Source organism: Rattus norvegicus, chromosome X (assembly GCF_036323735.1).
Source record: "Rattus norvegicus strain BN/NHsdMcwi chromosome X, GRCr8, whole genome shotgun sequence".
Lineage (NCBI taxonomy): Eukaryota > Metazoa > Chordata > Mammalia > Rodentia > Muridae > Rattus > Rattus norvegicus.
The window spans coordinates 98,284,634-98,307,871 of NC_086039.1; the positions used below are offsets into that span (position 1 = coordinate 98,284,634).

The following is a 23,238-nucleotide window of genomic DNA, read 5'->3' on the forward strand; positions in this document are numbered from 1 at the left end:
AGGGAGAACTGGTAATGTGACTAGGCAATTGCCAGTCATGTGGTTGTTAAGATTTATGTGTGTTAGTTTGACATTCCATTCACTAATCACATAATCCTGGATCTTCATTTCCATTTTATAAACATACCCCTTTCTCTCATTCAGTTGTTCACAGATAAAATAATGAAAGGAGATTAAAATTGGCTCAGAGTGTGCAAAAATCAGTCCTATATGGTGTGATCTGATTTGGAATTTGGACCACCACTGAGAGAATTATGAAAGGTTTCAAAGCAGAAATTGGTGCCCACCAAGCTTCAGCCCAGTAGTTTCTGACACTTTTGTTATATCAACTTCCTGTCAATAACTTGATTTTGTGAAACTTGTTTTCTATCCTATGTGTTACAAGCAGTATAAAAACAGAGCAACATCTTTTTTTGTAAAGGAAGGAAACATACATGTGTTTAGGAATAATACCTTATGAGTTGTTATCAACTACTGGAATAATTTCAATTTTCAAATTTAATTATTATAAATGACTACTGCAAAATTTCTTCTGATAGACAATATTGTACACTTGAGCAACACACTACCCTTACTCCCTTTCTCTCCCCCAAAGAATGTTAGCATCCCAATTTTAATTTGTTTGTGCTACAGAATTTGCTCACTTTGGGGAAGCTAATAAATACAAATCAAACTAAAGAAAGTCAGTGATTACCATTATATCTATTTGTAACTGCAGTTCTTTCACATTTTCATTAGCAGCCTGAATGCTAATTACCACTTTTTATATTTCTCTAAAGCTAATGATTGTAGTGTAGGAAGCAGGAAATATTAATTATTATTATAAAGACTAATTAAAAGTTAAAATGAAAGCGAAGCTTTAGTAAGTATGAATACCATTATTGTCAAATATAAAAACCACACATTATTTTGCGAAGTTTTATTCTTAGTCTCCACTATGTGACTCCCAGATATACACACAATAGCGGTGTGAATGGTGATGGGGATAGAAGCCTAGGAGTTAGGGGTTAAGTATAGCTGGAATTAGTCAGATCTGAGGGTTTTTGAGAGACAAAAAACCAAAAATATAAAACAAAAAAAACCCCTGTATTTTCAAACAATGGTTGGCATTTTTGATGAGAAAAGAAAAATAAGGAGTGCAAATATATTTGCCTACTGTGTTCTTTGCTGACTCTAAGCACAATAGGAAAGGGAAGTTAAAAAAAATTACTCAGTAAAAGGACAGCTTTTGGACAGCTTGTGGAACATGCAGATTTTGCCACCAAATTGGCAGTTAACAATGGGGGTGGAGGGGGGGCAAAAGGAGGAAAGACAGAAGTTAGAAGAAAATGTATCGCTTTAAATTCCAATGATATTTTGGCATAAATTACATTTGTAAGTCCAACTGAAATAATAATTGTACATCTCACTATTAGGTTGTTTTATGACCTAGGTTTAGTAGAAACTGGGTCAAGTGGGGCTATTTATCAGTAACAGATTGCTGTGAAATTTCCCTCCTGCAACAGGGCAGAAAATGCAGAATTATTTCTATTGCTCAACATGAAACCAATATCTGAATTTCTAGTCTTGTGTATTATAACATAAAACCCACCTAATACAGTCAAATTATAGTAACCAGAGACCAATGGTTCGAGCAAAAAATAAATGTGAGCAAATAGGAACTATCAAGACAGGCTGAAGTTGGAGATAATATCTTGATTAATGCCTATTGGACTGAAGCTGATCAAATTTTTTACATCAATTATCTAAGCCAGGGAAGCCCAATAGGTTAACAACAATGTCTTTATGTGACTGATTGGACAGTAGTAAAAGAGAGTAATTTGTATGACAGCATTTTATGTATTTGTTATACTCTGATGCAATAATGCTATGGCTCTTCTAGACAATCCCTTATCATTACAAAACCTTTTATCAAGTGAAAGGACAGTTTGCGTAATATGCAATATTTCATTTAAAAAGCTGTGAGTATGAAAATTGCCTATACTTCTTTAATTCTTAAGTGGTATCACGTTGACTTTATAAAAGCATGATTAATAGTCTTCTAACTTCTAAACCTATTATATTGTATGCATGTGTATGGGTGTATATGCAATTTTTCAAGTTTATGTCCATATATGTGTAGGTACTTCTTATGGATTTGTCACATGGAAGCTAGAGGTCAATGTCACCTGTCCCTCTCTGTCATACTCAATTTTATCTTGTGGAGGCAGAACATCTCACTAAATTTGGGAAGCTCACCAATTCAGTTAGGCTAGTTGTCCAGTGAGCTTCAATGGTTGACTTAACTCTGCTTTCCCAGTGCTGGATTCCAGATATTACAGATGCCATGTTTGAATCTTCACCTCAATCCTGGGATTCCAAATTCAGGTCCCCATGTAGGCTTAGATTTTTTTCTAAACCTACTTTAATAAGGGTTCTTAAATGACTTAACCTTTCTTCTAGCTCACTGCCCACCAGAGGTAGTAGAAAAGAATTATTAGGACATGGGGGAAGAGGGCCTATTTAGAATTCACTCTTTGGGGTGATTTCAATCTTTGTTGTCAGGATATCAGCAGTTCAGTCTACTAGCAAACCACCGAACATGAAATCAGCAGCTCCAGTCCAGTCCACTTGGCAGACACCACACATGAATCGGCAGCAGCAGCTTTATCTAGAATAAACTGGGAGACTCCACCAATTGGCCTACGTCTGCTGAAGAGGCACAAAGCTAACTGAATATTAGAATTTCTTTAGTGAGTTACTCTCTGTGAAGTTATCACAACAAGCCAGCAAAGATCAGATATTTGGTGCAAGGTCAATCAGTGCTAGAGCATCATCAGCTGAGACTAGCAAAGTGGTACCAAAGTGGTACAAGCCTTCTCCCACGGTCTGTCGTTATATTTATATTCTTTCTAAATGTCACTCATCTTCTCATGAGTCTGCTTCAGTGAAACATTCTCTCACCTGTGTTGGCTTCAGCAAAACATCCTCTTACATGACTATGCTTCAGGAAAACATTTTTTTTTATTTGAGTCTCCAAAGAAACCAGAAATTTCCACTTAAATTCAATGCTTAGGGGGCACTTTTTTTTTAATCTACTAAACCTAATGCCTAACTCCTAGTTTTTTTTTTTTTTCAAATCATCCTTTACAACTGAGTTTGTTAAACTTCTTTATTCCATGCATCTTGTCCTGTCTTTCTTCCAACTTTATTTCCTAGTACCTAGGAAAATCCTACCTGACAGGTTTGCATTTCCTTCTTTTACCCTACCTTCCACTTAGTATTCATTATCTTGTTGGATGTTACTCTTGATCAACCCGCATTTCACAGTGGATGCCTTCCTTGAGCAATTTCTTATTCTACTACAATGTTATCTACTGTCTTGAGGTCATTGAGTTGAAATTCGTAAAAGTTTATTTCACCTTTTTGAACTGGGGACTTTTACCTCCAACATATTGTGCGAATCTTCAGCTAGATTTTCTAGTGCCAAATTAAATTAATCATGTACGACTATACATTCTGTCTCTCTAGACAGATTTGAATTCATCATCTCTTAATTATGTTAGTATATCACACAGATTTCCCAGTGCAATTTAAACTATAGCTTGAAGCCTTTATTGACTCCTGTCTCACTGCCTGCATCTAAGTAGTTGTCCAGCTTTATTCATTCTTTCTAATATATTTTCAATAAGCCTCTATTCTATTATCTCTCTGACAGTCCCTAAATAGTTACTTTTCTACTTCTGTGATAAAACATGACTAAGGCAGCTTTTAGAATAATGGTTTTATTTGGGCTTATGGTTCCAGCAGATTAGAGTCCATGAATGTGGAACAGAAGTTACAGGTATGACAGCTTGAAAGACAATCTAGGAGCTCATACCTTCAATGACAAATAATAAGCCAAGAAAGCAAAGAGGAAATGGAACAAGTCTTTAAACAATCAAAGCCTGCCTTCAGTGACACTTTTCTTACAAGGCCAAACCTCCTAAGTCTCCCCATATGGTGTTTCCAGTTGGGGATTAAGTATTCAAATCCCTGAGACTATGGGGACATCTCTTTAATTTTCCACAGTCCCACAATTCAGGTTCTTATGATTAATTACTAGTTCAGTTTAATTACAATCATGAGTTTTTATATTCTCTCAGCCTTCATCATAGCACTGAAGTTACTACTCTGCCATGCAGTTAATGAACCATTATCTTTCTACCTTAAAACTCCTATGACTGGTCATTTGAATGAAAGTACCCATGTGGAAAACATTGTGTATGATGCCCAACTACTTATCTGCCAATTACTTACATTATTTACCTCACTTCTAAGACAATGCCTTTTTCTCCCTCCCTCTCTCCTTCCTTCCTTCCTTCCTTCTTTCCTTCCTTCCTCCCTTCCTTCCTCCCTTCCTTCCTCTCTCTCCTTTTATTTTTTACAGTAAAATTGTAGTACTTGAAAACTTCAGCCAGCTTTTTGAAATGCCAGTGAGGGTGAATAATTAACTAAATATCTCTAGGACTTAGTTTCATAAGTTTTAGAAAAAGAAACTTCATAAACTAATTTTCAGTTCTAAATAAGATGGCATATGTAAATGTAAATGTCCTCTCACAGGATCTCATGGGCCTCTTTTACCTTGTCTTATAACTTTGTTTTTGTTTTCTTAAATGTTTATATTTCCCTTATTGACAGCTTGATACTATTAGCTACACAAATTCAGTATGTTGAGCCTTCTAAGAGGATACACCATAAGATTATTAAATCATGAAATCAGATTTTTAGTGAATATCTACATGTTCAGTTCTTTTTTGTTTTGTTTTGTTTTTTTTTTTGTTTGTTTTTTTTTTTTTGTTGGGAGGGGTTTTCCGACCGAAGTCAGAAAACCTACTAGACAAATTCTAAAAGAGCTGTAACACTTTTAGTTGACTTTCTAATGTGCGGGAAAACATCCTTTGTGCTGCCACAGCCAGAACCACACGGACACTGCTATGTTCAGTTCTTTAGTTATTGTTTTGTATATCAGTCTCAATATTTCATCAGGCAAAACTTAAGTATAAACATGTTTTAATAAGAACCTTAAAAATAATAATACAGTGTAAGGTGCAGGTTTTATACTATTTTGGCATATAATTGGAAATTCCTGTCTTTACCATGTCAAGAATTCACTCACTTATATTCAATTTATGAACCACTAAGACAGCAAGAGTTAACTGCATTGCTAGGAGTCTAGTCAATCTCCTCCAGATTTTCTTTTCTTTTCTCTTTCTTTCTTTCTTTCTTCCTTCCTTTCTTTCTTTCTTTCTTTCTTTCTTTCTTTCTTTCTTTCTTTCTTTCTTTCTTTCTTTCTTTCTTTCTTTCTTTCTTTCTTTCTCCCTTCCTTCCTTCCTTCTTTCCTTCCTTCCTTCCTTTTAAACTATAATGCACTTTCATTTAGATTCTCAGAGTGAACATGCATGAGAATAAAAACACCAGTTGATGTTTTCAGAAGTGTAGAAATTTAACAAACTGATTGCATTGGCTGGACAAACTCCTGGGAATGATTAAGCCTGCAGCTACCTGTAGAGACATGTTATCTGTGTTGTTTTGTTTAAAAGAAATACAGTTGAACTTCATTCTATTTCCTAAATTAAAAGACTGTTTCTAATTTTACGTTTTGTTCCTGCTTGAATAAAATGTTACCAAACTCTATTCAACTTATTTTTATAGTCTATGGAATATATTTTCATTTTTTAATACAGTAAGTGAGCATTTTGAATATAGCATGAAATCTAGTGGAACAGTTGAAACTCCAGTCTCTTCACATGTAAAACAGTGCTTAAATGCTACTGGACTGTTTTCAAGACTGAATTGAGTAAAACTTACTTTTTAATATTTTGTTTACACCATTAGAAACCATCCTTTAAAACCATCTCTAGAAGTTAGTGTTAAGATTCATGTATTGTTCTAGATTCTTACTTCTCACATAAGATGGCAGGATCCTGTAGACTTGATTTATGCAATGTAGCTTTTTAGATGGCATTAGAAATTCAATTCTACTACTTAGAACAGGAATGGAATGAGGAAATACAATTTTTTCAAAGCTTGTGTAGAGGAAACTCTTCTTTTGGAAAGAGAGGAGAAAAGGAAGTCAGGAAGTGGTTGAGTTGGAAGTTGATAGAGCTAAAAGTAAATACATACAAACATTGGGACACTACTAGTATATGTCATTATCTTGAAAAGATGAGCAGTTAAGTATCTTGAGGAAAACAGATGAATGAACTAGATGTTATATTTTTTCATTATCTAACTGGCCACTGGTCAAATAGATAAAGCTGTATAATATAGAATAATCATTGGTGAGAAAGATATTACTCTTCTTTATCTTTGAAATTTTTGCTTCTTTTGATCTAGAAATCATTTATCAATTGAATTGCTCTATAAATTTATGTTTCTGTTTAAATCCTATAAATTGTATTGTCTAAAATATAAGTACAATTTATTAAACATTTAAATCAAACATACAAATTTTTTTTTCTTAACTTGAGTATTTCTTATATACATTTCAAGTGTTATTCCCTTTCCCGGTTTCCGGGCAAACATCCCCCTCCCACCTCCCCTTCCTTATGGGTGTTCCCCTCCCAACCCTCCCCCCAATGCCGTCCTCCCCCCAACAGTCTAGTTCACTGGGGGTTCAGTCTGAGCAGGACCCAGGGCTTCCCCTTCCACTGGTGCTCTTACTAGGATATTCATTGCTACCTATGAGGTCAGAGTCCAGGATCAGTCCATGCATAGTCTTTAGGTAGTGGCTTAGTCCCTGGAAGCTCTGGTTGCTTGGCATTGTTGTACATATGGGGTCTCGAGCCCCTTCAAGCTCTTCCAGTTCTTTCTCTGATACCTTCAACGGGGGTCCTATTCTCAGTTCAGTGGTTTGCTGCTGGCATTCGCCTCTGTATTTGCTGTATTCTGGCTGTGTCTCTCAGGAGTGATCTACATCCGGCTCCTGTCGGTCTGCACTTCTTTGCTTCATCCATCTTGTCTAATTGGGTACCTGTATATGTATGGGCCACATGTAGGTCAGGCTCTGAATGGGAGTTCCTTCAGTCTCTGTTTTAATCTTTGCCTCTCTCTTCCCTGCCAAGGGTATTCTTGTTCCCCTTTAGAGAAGGAGTGAAGCATTCACATTTTGATCATCCGTCTTGAGTTTCATTTGTTCTAGACATCTAGGGTAATTCAAGCATTTGGGCTAATAGCCACTTATCAATGAGTGCATACCATGTATGTCTTTCTGTGATTGGGTTAGCTCACTCAGGATGATATTTTCCAGTTCCAACCATTTGCCTACGAATTTCATAAACTCGTTGTTTTTGATAGCTGAGTAATATTCCATTGTGTAGATGTACCACATTTTCTGTATCCATTCCTCTGTTGAAGGGCATCTGGGTTCTTTCCAGCTTCTGGCTATTATAAATAAGGCTGCGATGAACATAGTGGAGCACGTGTCTTTTTTATATGTTGGGGCATCTTTTGGGTATATGCCCAAGAGAGGTATAGCTGGATCCTCAGGCAGTTCAATGTCCAATTTTCTGAGGAACATCCAGACTGATTTCCAGAATGGTTGTACCAGTCTGCAATCCCACCAACAATGGAGGAGTGTTCCTCTTTCTCCAATTCCTCGCCAGCATCTACTGTCACCTGAGTTTTTGATCTTAGCCATTCTCACTGGTGTGAGGTGAAATATCAGGGTTGTTTTGATTTGCATTTCCCTTATGACTAAAGATGTTGAACATTTCTTTAGGTGTTTCTCAGCCATTCGGCATTCCTCAGCTGTGAATTCTTTGTTTAGCTCTGAACCCCATTTTTTTTTATTAACTTGAGTATTTCTTATATACATTTCAAGTGTTATTCCCTTTCCCGGTTTCCGGGCAAACATCCCCCTCCCCCCTCCCCTTCCTTATGGGTGTTCCCCTCCCAACCCTCCCCCCAATGCCGTCCTCCCCCCAACAGTCTAGTTCACTGGGGGTTCAGTCTTAGCAGGACCCAGGGCTTCCCCTTCCACTGGTGCTCTTACTAGGATATTCATTGCTACCTATGGGGTCAGAGTCCAGGGTCAGTCCATGTATAGTCTTTAGGTAGTGGCTTAGTCCCTGGAAGCTCTGGTTGCTTGGCATTGTTGTACTTTTGGGGTCTCGAGCCCCTTCAAGCTCTTCCAGTTCTTTCTCTGATTCCTTCAACAGGGGACCTATTCTCAGTTCAGTGGTTTGCTGCTGGCATTCGCCTCTGTATTTGCTGTATTCTGGCTGTGTCTCTCAGGAGCGATCTACATCCGGCTAATGTCGGTCTGCACTTCTTTGCTTCATCCATCTTGTCTAATTGGGTGGCTGTATATGTATGGGCCACATGTGGGGCAGGCTCCGAATGGGTGTTCCTTCAGTCACTGTTTTAATCTTTGCCTCTCCCTTCCCTGCCAAGGGTATTCTTTTTCCTCATTTAAAGAAGGAGTGAAGCATTCACATTTTGATCATCCGTCTTGAGTTTCGTTTGTTCTAGGGATCTAGGGTAATTCAAGCATTTGGGCTAATAGCCACTTATCAATGAGTGCATACCATGTATGTCTTTCTGTGATTGGGTTAGCTCACTCAGGATGATATTTTCCAGTTCCAACCATTTGCCTACGAATTTCATAAAGTCGTTGTTTTTGATAGCTGAGTAATATTCCATTGTGTAGATGTACCACATTTTCTGTATCCATTCCTCTGTTGAAGGGCATCTGGGTTCTTTCCAGTTTCTGGCTATTATAAATAAGGCTGCGATGAACATAGTGGAGAACATGTCTCTTTTATATGTTGAGGCATCTTTTGGGTATATGCCCAAGAGAGGTATAGCTGGATCCTCAGGCAGTTCAATGTCCAATTTTCTGAGGAACCTCCAGACTGATTTCCAGAATGGTTTTACCAGTCTGCAATCCCACCAACAATGGAGGAGTGTTCCTCTTTCTCCACATCCTCGCCAGCATCTGCTGTCACCTGAGTTTTTGATCTTAGCCATTCTCACTGGTGTGAGGTGAAATCTCAGGGTTGTTTTGATTTGCATTTCCCTTATGACTAAAGATGTTGAACATTTCTTTAGGTGTTTCTCAGCCATTCGGCATTCCTCAGCTGTGAATTCTTTGTTTAGCTCTGAACCCCATTTTTTAATAGGGTTATTTGTTTCCCTGCGGTCTAACTTCTTGAGTGCTTTGTATATTTTGGATATAAGGCCTCTATCTGTTGTAGGATTGGTAAAGATCTTTTCCCAATCTGTTGGTTGCCGTTTTGTCCTAACCACCGTGTCCTTTGCCTTACAGAAGCTTTGCAGTTTTATGAGATCCCATTTGTCGATTCTTGATCTTAGAGCATAAGCCATTGGTGTTTTGTTCAGGAAATTTTTTCCAGTGCCCATGTGTTCCAGATGCTTCCCTAGTTTTTCTTCTATTAGTTTGAGTGTGTCTGGTTTGATGTGGAGGTCCTTGATCCACTTCGACTTAAGCTTTGTACAGGGTGATAAGCATGGATCGATCTGCATTCTTCTACATGTTGCCCTCCAGTTGAACCAGCACCATTTGCTGAAAATGCTATCTTTTTTCCATTGGATGGTTTTGGCTCCTTTGTCAAAAATCAAGTGACCATAGGTGTGTGGGTTCATTTCTGGGTCTTCAATTCTATTCCATTGGTCTATCTGTCTGTCTCTGTACCAATACCATGCAGTTTTTATCACTATTGCTCTGTAATACTGCTTGAGTTCAGGGATAGTGATTCCCCCTGAAGTCCTTTTATTGTTGAGGATAGTTTTAGCTATCCTATTATTCCAGATGAATTTACAAATTGTTCTGTCTGACTCTTTGAAGAATTGGATTGGTATTTTGATGGGGATTGCATTGAATCTGTAGATTGCTTTTGGTAAAATGGCCATTTTTACTATATTAATCCTGCCAATCCATGAGCATGGGAGATCTTTCCATCTTCTGAAGTCTTCTTCAATTTCTTTCTTCAGTGTCTTGAAGTTCTCATTGTACAGATCTTTTACTTGCTTGGTTAAAGTCACACCGAGGTACTTTGTATCATTTGGGTCTATTATGAAGGGTGTTGTTTCCCTAATTTCTTTCTCGGCTCGTTTCTCTTTTGTGTAGCGGAAGGCTACTGATTTATTTGAGTTAATTTTATACCCAGCCATTTTGCTGAAATTGTTTATCAGCTTTAGTAGTTCTCTGGTGGAACTTTTGGGATCACTTAAATAAACTATCATATCATCTGCAAATAGTGATATTTTGACTTCTTCTTTTCCGATCTGTATCCACTTGACCTCCTTTTGTTGTCTGATTGCTCTGGCTAGAACTTCAAGAACTATATTGAATAAGTAGGGAGAGAGTGGGCAGCCTTGTCTAGTCCCTGATTTTAGTGGGATTGCTTCAAGTTTCTCTCCATTTAGTTTAATGTTAGCAACTGGTTTGCTGTATATGGCTTTTACTATGTTTAGGTATATGCCTTGAGTTCCTATTCTTTCCAGGACTTTTATCATGAAGGGGTGTTGAATTTTGTCAAATGCTTTCTCAGCATCTAATGAAATGATCATGTGATTTTGTTCTTTCAGTTTGTTTATATAATAGATCACGTTGATCTTTTTCCGTATATTAAACCATCCCTGCATGCCTGGAATGAAGCCTACTTGATCATGGTGGATGATTGTTTTGATGTGCTCTTGGATTCGGTTTGCCAGAATTTTATTGAGTATTTTTGCGTCGATATTCATAAGGGAAATTGGTCTGAAGTTCTCTTTCTTTGTTGTGTCTTTGTGTGGTTTAGGTATAAGAGTAATTGTGGCTTCATAGAAGGAATTCGGGAGTGATCCATTTGTTTCAATTTTGTGGAATAGTTTGGATAATATTGGTATGAGGTCTTCTATGAAGGTTTGATAGAATTCTGCACTAAACCTGTCTGGACCTTGGCTCTTTTTGGTTGGGAGACCTTTAATGACTGCTTCTATTTCCTTAGGAGTTATGGGGTTGTTTAACTGGTTTATCTGTTCCTGATTTAACTTCAGTACCTGGTATCTGTCTAGGAAATGGTCCATTTCCTGCAGATTTTCAAGTTTTGTTGAATATAGGCTTTTATAGTAAGATCTGATGATTTTTTGAATTTCCTCTGAATCTGTAGTTATGTCTCCCTTTTCATTTCTGATTTAGTTAATTTGGACACACTCTCTGGGTCCTCTCGTTAGTCTGGCTAAGGGTTTATCTATCTTGTTGATTTTCTCAAAGAACCAACTTTTGGTTCTGTTGATTCTTTCTATGGTCCTTTTTGTTTCTACTTGGTTGATTTCAGCTCTGAGTTTGATTATTTCCTGCCTTCTACTCCTCCTGGGTGTATTTGCTTCTTTTTGTTCTAGAGCTTTTAGGTGTGCTGTCAAGCTGCTGACATATGCTCTTTCCTGTTTCTTTCTGCAGGCACTCAGCGCTATGAGTTTTCCTCTTAGCACAGCTTTCATTGTGTCCCATAAGTTTGGGTATGTTGTACCTTCATTTTCATTAAATTCTAAAAAGTTTTTAATTTCTTTCTTTATTTCTTCCTTGACTAGGTTATCATTGAGTAGAGCATTGTTCAATTTCCACGTATATGTGGGCATTCTTCCTTTATTGTTATTGAAGACCAGTTTTAGGCCGTGGTGGTCTGATAGCACCCATGGGATTATTTCTATCTTTCTGTACCTGTTGAGGCCCGTTTTTTGGCCAACTATATGGTCAATTTTGGAGAAAGTACCATGAGGAGCTGAGAAGAAGGTATATCCTTTTGCTTTAGGATAGAATGTTCTATAAATATCCGTTAAGTCCATTTGGCTCATGACTTCTCTTAGTCTGTCGACATCACTGTTTAATTTCTGTTTCCATGATCTGTCCATTGATGAGAGTGGGGTGTTGAAATCTCCCACTATTATTGTGTGAGGTGCAATATATGTTCTGAGCTTTATTAAGGTTTCTTTTACATATGTAGGTGCCCTTGTATTTGGGGTATAGATATTTAGGATTGAGAGTTCATCTTGGTGGATTTTTCCTTTGATGAATATGAAGTGTCCTTCCTTATCTTTTTTGATGACCTTTAATTGAAAATTGATTTTATTTGACATTAGAATGGCTACTCCAGCTTGCTTTGTCTGACCATTTGCTTGGAAAGTTGTTTTCCAGCCTTTCACTCTGAGGTAGTGTCTGTCTTTGTCTCTGAGGTGTGTTTCCTGTAGGCAGCAGAATGCAGGGTCCTCGTTGCGTATCCAGTTTGTTAATCTATGTCTTTTTATTGGGGAGTTGAGGCCATTGATGTTGAGAGATATTAAGGAATAGTGATTATTGCTTCCTGTCGTATTCATATTTGGATGTGAGGTTATGTTTGTGTGCTTTCACTCTCTTTGTTTTGTTGCCAGGACGATTAGTTTCTTGCTTCTTCTAGGGTATAGCTTGCCTCCTTATGTTGGGCTTTACCATTTATTATCCTTTGTAGTGCTGGATTTGTAGAATGATATTGTGTAAATTTGTTTTTGTCATGGAATATCTTGGTTTCTCCATCTATTTTAATTGAGAGTTTTGCAGGATACAGTAACCTGGGCTGGCATTTGTGTTCTCTTAGGGTCTGTATGACATCAGTCCAGGATCTTCTGGCCTTCATAGTTTCTGGCGAAAAGTCTGGTGTGATTCTGATAGGTCTGCCTTTATATGTTACTTGACCTTTTTCCCTTACTGCTTTTAATATTGTTTCTTTATTTTGTGCATTTGGTGTTTTGACTATTATGTGACGGGAGGTGTTTCTTTTCTGGTCCAATCTATTTGGAGTTCTGTAGGCTTCTTGTATGCCTATGGGTATCTCTTTTTTTAGGTTAGGGAAGTTTTCTTCTATGATTTTGTTGAAGATATTTACTGGTCCTTTGAGCTGGGAGTCTTCACTCTCTTCTATACCTATTATCCTTAGGTTTGATCTTCTCACTGAGTCCTGGATTTCCTGTATGTTTTGGACCAGTAGCTTTTTCCGCTTTACATTATCTTTGACAGTTGAGTCAATGATTTCTATGGAATCTTCTGCTCCTGAGATTCTCTCTTCCATCTCTTGTATTCTGTTGGTGAAGCTTGTATCTACAGCTCCTTGTCTCTTCTTTTGGTTTTCTATATCCAGGGTTGTTTCCATGTGTTCTTTCTTGATTGCTTCTATTTCCATTTTTAATTCCTTCAACTGTTTGATTGTGTTTTCCTGGAATTCTTTCAGCGATTTTGGTGACTCCTCTCTATGGGCTTCTACTTGTTTATTTATGTTTTCCTGGAATTTTTTCAGGGATTTTTGTGATTCCTTTCTGTAGGCTTCTACTTGTTTATTAATGTTTTCCTGTGTTTCTCTAAGGGAGTTCTTCACGTCTTTCTTGAAGTCCTCCAGCATCATGATCAAACATGATTTTTAAACTAGATCTTGCTTTTCTGGTGTGTTTGGATATTCCATGTTTATTTTGGTGGGAGAATTGGGCTCCAATGATGCCATGTAGTCTTGTTTTCTGTTGCTTGGGTTCCTGTGCTTGCCTCTCGCCATCAGATTATCTCTAGTGTTACTTTGTTCTGCTATTTCTGACAGTGGCTAGACTGTCCTATAAGCCTGTGTGTCAGGAGTCCTGTAGACCTGTTTTCCTGTTTTCTTTCAGCCACTTATGGGGACAGAGTCGTTTTCTTTCGGGCGTGTAGTTTTTCCTATCTACAGGTCTTCAGCTGTTCCTGTGGGCCTGTGTCTTGAGTTCACCAGGCAGGTTACTTGCAGCAGAAATGTTGGTCTTACCTGTGGTCCTGAGGCTCAAGTTTGCTTGCGGGGTGCTGCCCAGGAGCTCTCTGCGGCGGCAGCAAACAGGAAGATCTGCGCCGCCCTTTCCAGGAGCTTCTGTGCACTAGGGTTCCAGATGGCATTTTGTGTTTTCCTCTGGCGCCGGAGATGTGTGTGCAGAGTGCAGTCTCTTCTGGTTTCCCAGGCATGTCTGCCTCTCTGAAGGTTTAGCTCTCCCTCCCACGGGATTTGGGTGCAGAGAACTGTTTATCTGGTCTGTTTCTTTCAGGTTCTGGCGGTGTCTCAGGCGCAGGGGTCCTGCTGCTCCTGGGCCCTCCCCTACGGGAACCCAGAGGCCTTATACAGTTTCCTCTTGGGCCAGGGATGTGGGCAGGGGTGGGCAGTGTTGGTGGTCCCTTCTGCTCTGCAGCCTCAGGAGTGCCCACCTTACCAGGCGGTGAGGTCTCTTTCCCACTGGGTTTGGGAGCAGAGAGCTGCTGCCACAAAATTTTTTTTACAAAAACTTTGGATTCTTTGAAAGTTGACTTAAGGGGTTGGGGATTTAGCTCAGTGGTAGAGCGCTTGCCTAGCAAGCACAAGGCCCTGGGTTCGGTCCCCAGTTCTGAAAAAAAGAAAAAAAAAAGAAAGAAAAAATGAAAGTTGACTTAACAAAATGCCTTGTGGTTTTTATCATCTTTTACCTCTGCTTTCTTTTTAATTTAGACAATTAAATGAATGGAGGAATATATTACCAGATCCCTAATATCTTATCATTTCTAGGACTCCTATAAGTCTCTGTGAATCATAGCTTTCTGGATGATTTGGGATTTTAATCCTTTTACAAATTATGCACCAAGATCACTTCGGAAGAGCCAAAGTGTTTTCTGTTGTGGATGATGAGTCACCAGGTAAATTGTAGTTGCAGAACCACATTTCCTGGCAGTGATGAAAGAGGTAGAAAATGCACAGCTTGAATCTCAGGTCTCTGGATGAAATTTCACATCTATATTGCAAACGTCTTTTTCTTTATAGGTGAAACAATTGGAGATTGAGCTCCAGCTATAAATGGGGACTCTTGCAATGTAACGTCGTTTTTTCAACTTAAAGTTCGGTTGAGATTAGTCATGCTATTTACCTTTTTGCCCACCAAAATTCTGTGTTTTCCTTAATGAAAGTAACAAGCTGAGCTGGATTGGTGCAGAAGTCAGCACCTGCCCATTACTGATATAATTTGAAGCTTATCAAAGACAGAAAATATATGATGTGACAATAATCATAAGAATCAAAGGTCATCATGTATTGACAGTTCTTTTTTTCTTTTTATTGGCTATTTTATTTATTTACATTTCAAATGTTGTCCCCTTTCTCAGATAAACCCCCTTTCCCCTTCCCCATTCCCCTGGTACTATGAGGATGATCCCCAACCGACCCACTCATCTTCTCCTACCTTAGCACCTGCTCATTCCCCTACACTGGAGCATCAAGCCTCCACAGGAAGAAGGAGCTCCCCTCCCATTGATACCAAATAAGATAGTCCTCTGCTACATAAGCAGTTGGAGCCATGTGTCCCTCCATGGGTACACTTTGGTTGTTTGTTTAGTCCCTGTGAGCTTTGGGGTGTCTGGGTGGTTGATATTGTTGTTCTTTCTGTGGGGTTGCTATGCTCTTCAGCTCCTTCAGTCGTTCCCCTAACTCCTCTATTTGGGTCCCCTCACTTTGTCCAATGGTTGCCTTGTGCATTTGCATCTGTATTGGTCTGGGTTTGGTGTCTGCAGATAGGATGAATCCCTAGGTGGGGCAGTCTTTGGATGGCCTTTCCTTCAGTCTCTGCTCCACTCTTTGTCCCTGCATTTCCTTTAGACAAGATCAATTCTGGATTAATATTTTTGATATGGGTGGATGGGCCCTCGACCAGGGGCCATGCCTATCCTCTGGATATGGTCTCTACAGTTTCTTCCCTCCGTTGGGTATTTCAGTGGATGTCATCCCTGGTGGGTCCTGGGAACATCTTGAGTCCTTGGCATCTGGGACTTTCTAGTGGCTACCAACTATTGCCCATCCCCACAGTTCTTAATGGTAAGTAAAATGAAGGAAGCTTGATTATTTGAAATGTATTATGAAGTTGTCAGGGTAAGAAAGTTTGCTATGGATGAACATAGTTATTATTGGAGTGACTGATTGAAGGATAACATTGTCTGCTTAGATTTTGAATAGGGGTTGGCTGTATTTTAAAATAAAATTATTTCAAGTTTTATTCAAGTTGAGTCACAGAAAATTTTGTGTAGAGCAATTCACTTTGTCAACTTGTATGTGAAAATTCTAAACAAAATGAAATAAGCCTATAGAGATTTAGGTATAGTGACTTTTACTCATTCCCCCAAGGCATACAGAGGGTCTGCAATATGGAAAACAAATTCCTGTGAACACTATGGCCCCTTACTATTTATTTCATTTTTAATAGATTCTTGAGGATGTTGTGGGAAATGAAAGAAAATGAAAATGTTTCTACTGGCAGTAAGGTTTTAATAACAGAAATTAACAATATGTCATGAAATATAAGAGTTGAAACATTGGATGAAAAAAATTTGGATGAGTATAATGGTATTAAAAATGTTTACAGTGTAAGTTGAGAACCTTACCATACAATAAAACTGGCACGCCCTGAAATACCTTTGGCTAGAGAAAAGAGGAATAAGAAACCATATACATTTGAAAAATCTTGACATAAATATTTGAAGAATTTGTCTTTTTTAAGTTTTCCTTTTTGTACATTTCAAAACTTTCCCCCTTTAATGTGGAAATTCATATCTGTCTATGTGTTTTTGGGGGAGTAGGAGGTAGAACAATATGAGAGACTCCTGGAATGAAGGTCACTGGGGTGAAAAATGGCTAATCTGGAACTGGATCACCCACTGAGGTGAAAGAGAATAATAAGGTATAATCGAATGGCTTCTGAGGGAGGAAAAACAAGAGGATCAATAAAGGCAAATATGTTTTCTTCATGCTTGTTAACATAGTACCTCTGTGGGCACAAAGAAGATGCACTTGATGTAGAGAAAGAATACGATATGTCAACATTGTGACACATGTGCAGATGGCTGTTTGCCTCCATAATTATTTCACAATATCCCACTTTAAACATGTTATTTTCTCACAAAGACATCACACATATTTACCTATGGCAAACACCTCAGTCTAAGTTTAAAATCAAGAAAAAAAATCTAAACAACTCAATAGAGAATGACTATTTCCTCTCTATTGGCCTCTTGTTTCTTTATGTATAAGAATGCCAAAAGCTATCACCTAGTTGGTTATATAAAGACAAGAGCAAAAATCAGAAACACAATCAGGAAAGTCCACTAAACATAGGAATGATTCCATCAGTGGTACTCTAGACCTGCATCATAATGGCTTCTAAAATCTCATTGCTAACATTTCATCAATTTAGCAAACTGCTTAACAGTATGTCTGTAGATTGAAATTCACCATGAGGTAGCAGACACAAACTAGACAAATTGTGATGTTTCTTTTTTAAATCTCAGGAAACAGTTTTTAAACCATTCCTTATGAAGAAACAGTCATTTAAATGCCAGGCAATGTCGTTTTTCCTGAACATTTATTCTTTAGTTTTCCCATATCTCCCTTTGCTCCCCTCTACTACGCTGTACCTACAACTTCTCTTTTTATGGAGCACTAAGTTCTGTAAACAGAATAGCATAGAAACATGCATGAAAACAGAAGGAGCAGATTCATTCTTGTGGAAGTAGTTGGCAAAAGGTGTATAACCATCTGATCTCCTTTAGCCCTGAGAATACTTTTCTCCATCAGCCAATTGTACACTAGACTGGGAAAGGCATGATTGTGAGAACAACTGATTTAAAGAAAAGAATAGAGTTTTGGAAACAAAGATACATGAAGATATAGAAAGTTATAGTTCCATGTTTGACTTCTGATTATTTGTTGTACACCTTGAATTTTGTAAAGTATGGGACTTAGACAAAGCAGAATTAAGAATCCCCAGACATAAAACTGTATGCTTTTGTAGTAAGTAAATGCTTGACTGTTTTCATAAAAGTATTTTTCAACTATGATTTGAAATTAATGATAAATTCTATTCAAGTAACTCTGTTCATGTGTGCTCATCTTTTAAAGGAATTATTTTTGTATTCAAAGTTACTTTTGTATCATCCTTATATCTTGGCTAAGAAAGGCCATTATGACTCATACAAAATGTTTAATATGTGTTTAAACAGGTTTTCTCATTAAGTTGGTAGTACATCTAGTTTAAATGAATCAAATTATTCTTCTTCCTTTCTATCCATTTTATTTTTTTGTTTTCACTGGTTTTCAGTTTATGTTTTGTTTACTTATGATTTTTATCAGTATTGCTTTATAGCCCTGGTTGGGGACAAACACTAGTTCCACAGGTCAGGTTAGGTTATATCTTTAGATACTCCTCTTATCTGAGGCTCTCCATTGCTATGTTATCTTTTGAGACAGTGCCTTGCTATATCGCCCAGACTGTCCTTGAACTCAGGATTCCCTTGCCTCTTTTTCCTGAGGTCTGGGATTACAGATATACACCACCAAGATAAAGTGACCAGTACTCTGTTGACAGAACCAATCTCGGCTGCCTACTGTTTACAAATTCTGCATTACATCCATTTAAATTTTCCTATTTTTACTTCCTGATCACAGTGTATTGTTTTCAGGCAATGTGATTTATATTAGATTAGGTTATTTAAGGGTAGTAAGAAGAGAACCTATGTGTGACCCCACATACTTTGTTGACATAACTTGGAGAAATCAAATTGGTAGACCTGGGACAAAACACTGTCTTCAGTGCATGACAGGACTACTGCACTCACAAACGCACAGCATCTGTATTTGCCTATATAAAACCAAGCCTGCCAACATTCCAACATGAATGAGCCTCTTCCCCTAATGGAGCTATTGACAGTTGATGTTTACTAGGCTAGGTTGACCGTGCTCCAATGAATGACCCTATCTCTCTACACACATAGACAACACTAACTGGATGCAGTGAGTTATAAAAGACAAAAGCAAATAAAATTTGGAAGGGGTTACGGGGTCTGGGAAGATTAGGAGGGGATAAGTGGACAGGTAACTATAATCAAAGTCTAACACATGGGGGTTGGGGATTTAGCTCAGTGGCAAGCGCAAGGCCCTGGGTTTGGTCCCCAGCTCCGAAAAAAAAAAAAAAAAAGAAGAAAAAAATCTAACACATGTATTTATGAAATTTTCAAAGAATACACAAAAATATTATGGTAAAAATTTGCTTCAGAAGCAGCATGCATGTTTTATGCGAGGTTGAAATATTTTTAGGCTTATATTTACACTTATATCTGTTTGCTTGTCTATCTATCCATCTGTCTATCCACCCATTTATCCATAATTGTATGTGTATAGTGGCAGAGCCATAATTGTCCAAAGATACTACTTTTGAAACAAAATTAGCAATGAGTACAGCCATTTACTATGGTGTGTGTGATAGAATAAAAAAATTATAATTGTCTATCTTTAAAGGCATGATCACTGATATAAATGAATAAAAACAGCGGTTTTTAAGGATCTATTGTTCAGAACTAGGAAAAACTGTTAGTCTTGGTAGGTCTTATAATCTGAATATTTGTAATTCATAAACATTTCCTAATCCATAACATGAAAGTATGAAGAGGACAGGACCACTGTGGGGGGGGGGGATAGACCATGAAGGCAGAACTCTCATGGCTGGTATTAGTTCCTGCACAAAAGAAACCAAATAGAACTAGACAGACCTTTCCATCAAGCGATAACAGAGTGAAAATGAAAAAGATGTCTTGATCTTGAACTTATCAACTTCTAAATCTATAATAAATATGTTCCCCTTTCTCTTCATGCCATCTAAACTCATTGTTATCATTGGTTCAAACCAAACCAAAAAATAAAGGGAAAGGAAGCCCATTTGGTTTAAAAAGCAAAACGAAGCAAGGTAAACATGTAGAGAGGAGAGTTAGACAAAAGAACTGGAGAACCATTCACTATTATATCCATTAGTTACTACTTTTTGCCTTTGGAAAGTTAAAACACCCTTTAACAGTTATTCATGCATTCTCTCTACTGTTACATAATAGGTACTATCCATAAAGTACCATTTAGGCTTGATTTTTCAGTTATTAACATGCTAAAAATGATTCTGTCTTAACTAGAAAGAAAAACAGATAATAAAAAAATCAGTAAATAGTCCAAATAACTTCAGATAATATTAAGTTATACTGCAAAGTTAGATAAAAAAGCATGATGGAATGATCATACAGATACTGCTTAGCTATTCTTGGTGGCTTGACTAAGGCCTATCTAGTGGTGGAATAACTGAACTGAGATCTCAATGATGAAATAAAAGTTTGGAGGAGTTAGGGGGATGTTGGCCTGGAAACCGGGAAAGGGAATAACACTCGAAATGTAAATAAGAAATACCCAAGTTAATAAAGATGGAGGAAAAAATAAAAAAAAATAAAAAAAAGTTTGTTAGACTCACAACTAAAGAGAGATATGTCAAGACACAGAAAGCAGTGACTTTAAGTGCAATGTTGGAGAGATGCCTCAGAGGTTAAGAGCAATGAATTCAGAAGAGAGCTTCCATGATGAGTCCTGAGAAGTGGGAAGTAAACAATGTTGCAAGAGAATTTCTATTCTCAAATGCTGACACCATGTCACTGCAACATAGCTGAATATGACAGTTTACTACAAGCCACCCTGTGTTGTGGTTAGGAATCTGGGAAGTGCTGACTCAGTGAGGCCTTTGTTTCACATAGTGCCAGGTACAAACACTTGCCAATCCTCATTTCATGCCTGTGCAGAATTGGACTGCTCTGTAAGATTCTTGTGTACTTGCAAATAGGTGCTTCTCCACACATACTTTGAATATTTGTAATACTACCTTGGGCTTCCTTGGAGCATGGTGGCACCAGACTTCTCATAATTAATCTTTGGCAGCTGGTTTCCACTAGAGTGGAAGCCGAAGCCACAGTTTGACATTATCTGAGCTTCAAAGTCCTAGAATGTTACTTCCAAGGCATCTCATCAGTCAAAGCAATTCACAAGGCCAACTCAATTTCAAGCAGAGGGAAAATAGACTCTAGCTCTTGATTGATGCTTGCAGTCTTTGGAGACCAACTACCATAAAATCTTTTGTAGGGCATAGTAATGGGTTTAGATTATAATCCAAATACAGCAGGAAGCTATTGAAAGTTTTAATCAAGGGAGTGATGTGATTTGATATAAGCTTAACAAAGAATAGTCTGGCTGCTGTGGAAAACGGACTTCAGCATTTCAAGAGTGCAGCCCGAAAGACCAGTTAGGGGGTAATTGCAGCACACAGAAAGAAAAAGATGATGGCTTGCACCAGGATACTCTTGGTCGATATAGTGGGATATGGGCACATCAGGAAAGTAAGACAAAGGTAAGGCTTAGAAGACTCAATTTTGGATTTAACCTGTGATGGGTGACAAAAAGAGAGTGAAAAAAGACTAAGGATCTAAGGATTTTATCTGAAAAGCATATTTCCATTTCCATTCATGGTGTCATCAAAAGAAATGAGGAAGTTAGTGGGAGGCAAAAGTCAAGACACAATGAACTGAAAGATTTCTTTTGCCAACTATAAAGCAGAATAGCAAGCTCCCTGAGTTATCTAAATGGTCTCCTCTGGCTTTCCCCCAAACCCAAATAGGAACAGCACCAGTAACTTATGCTTAGTCCTTATTGTATGTCAGGCACTGCTATCAGAGATGTTTTCACATGAACTCTAAAATTCACACCAATTCTGTGGGAAAGATGTAGGCAATGGAAAACAAGATCTAGAAAGGTTGTATAATTTCCTCCGGTTACATATGGGGTCTCAAGCCCATTCAAGCTCTTTCAGTCTTTTCTCTGATTTCCTTCAACGGGGGGGGGGAAGGGCATTCCTGTTCTCAATTCAGTGGTTTGCTGCTGGCATTCGCCTATGTATTTGCTGTATTCTGGCTGTGTCTCTCAGGAGAGATCTACATCCGGTTCCTGTCAGCCTGAACTTCTTTGCTTCATCCATCTTATCTAGTTTGGTGACTGTATATGTATGGGCCACATGAGGGGCAGGCTCTAAATGAGTGTTCCTTCTGCCTCTGTTCTAAACTTTGCCTCCCTATTCCCTGCCAAGGGTATTCTTGTTCTCCTTTTAAAGAAGGAGTGAAGCCTTTGCATTTTGATCATCCTTCTTGAGTTTCATGTGTTCTGTGCATCTAGGGTAATTCAAGCATTTGGGTTAATAGCCACTTATCAATGAGTGCATACGATGTGTGTTTTTCTGTGATTGGGTTACCTCACTCAGGATGATATTTTCCAGTTCCCTCCATTTGCCTATGAATTTCATAAAGTCATTGTTTTTGATAGCTGAGTAGTATTCCACTGTGTAGATGTACCCCATTTTCTGTATCCATTCCTGTGTTGAAGGGCATCTGGGTTCTTTCCACCTTCTGGCTATTATAAATAAGGCTGCTATGAACATAGTGGGGCATGTGTCTTTGTTATATGTTGGGGCATCTTTTGGGTATATGCCCAAGAGAGGTATAGCTGGATCCTCAGGTAGTTCATTGTCCAATTTTCTGAGGAACCTCCAGACTGATTTCCAGAATGGTTGTACCAGTCTGCAATCCCAACAACAATGGAGGAGTGTTCCTCTTTCTCCATATCCTCGCCAGCATCTGCTGTCACCTGAGTTTTTGATCTTAGCCATTCTCACTGGTGTGAGGTGAAATCTCAGGGCTGTTTTGATTTGCATTTCCCTTATGACTAAAGATGTTGAACATTTCTTTAGGTGTCTCTCAGCCATTCGGCATTCCTCAGCTGTGAATGACTCTTATAACTAAACCACACAAAGACCCAAGAAAGAAAGAGAACTTCAGACCAATTTCCCTTATGAATATCGATGCAAAAATACTCAATAAAATTCTGGCAAACCGAATTCAAGAGCACATCAAAACAATCATCCACCATGATCAAGTAGGCTTCATCCCAGGCATGCAGGGATGGTTTAATATACGGAAAACCATCAACGTGATCCATTATATAAACAAACTGAAAGAACAGAACCACATGATCATTTCATTAGATGCTGAGAAAGCATTTGACAAAATTCAACACCCCTTCATGATAAAAGTTCTGGAAAGAATAGGAATTCAAGGCCCATAACGAAACATAGTAAAAGCTATATACAGCAAACCAGTCGCTAACATTAAACTAAATGGAGAGAAACTTGAAGCAATCCCACTAAAATCAGGGACTAGACAAGGCTGCCCACTCTCTCCCTACTTATTCAATATAGTTCTTGAAGTTCTAGCCAGAGCAATCACACAACAAAAGGAGATCAAGGGGATACAGATTGGAAAAGAATAAGTCAAAATATTACTATTTGCAGATGATATGATAGTATATTTAAATG

General features: G+C 38.1%; 1 non-coding gene across 1 annotated transcript; it reads right to left on the reverse strand.

Moving 5' to 3' along the window:
• Positions 1 to 4,823: 4,823 nt before the first annotated feature.
• LOC120099432 (U7 small nuclear RNA) lies at positions 4,824 to 4,885 on the reverse strand. Its single transcript, XR_005498616.1, has one exon. It is a non-coding gene; the product is annotated as a U7 small nuclear RNA (small nuclear RNA).
• Positions 4,886 to 23,238: the final 18,353 nt, after the last annotated feature.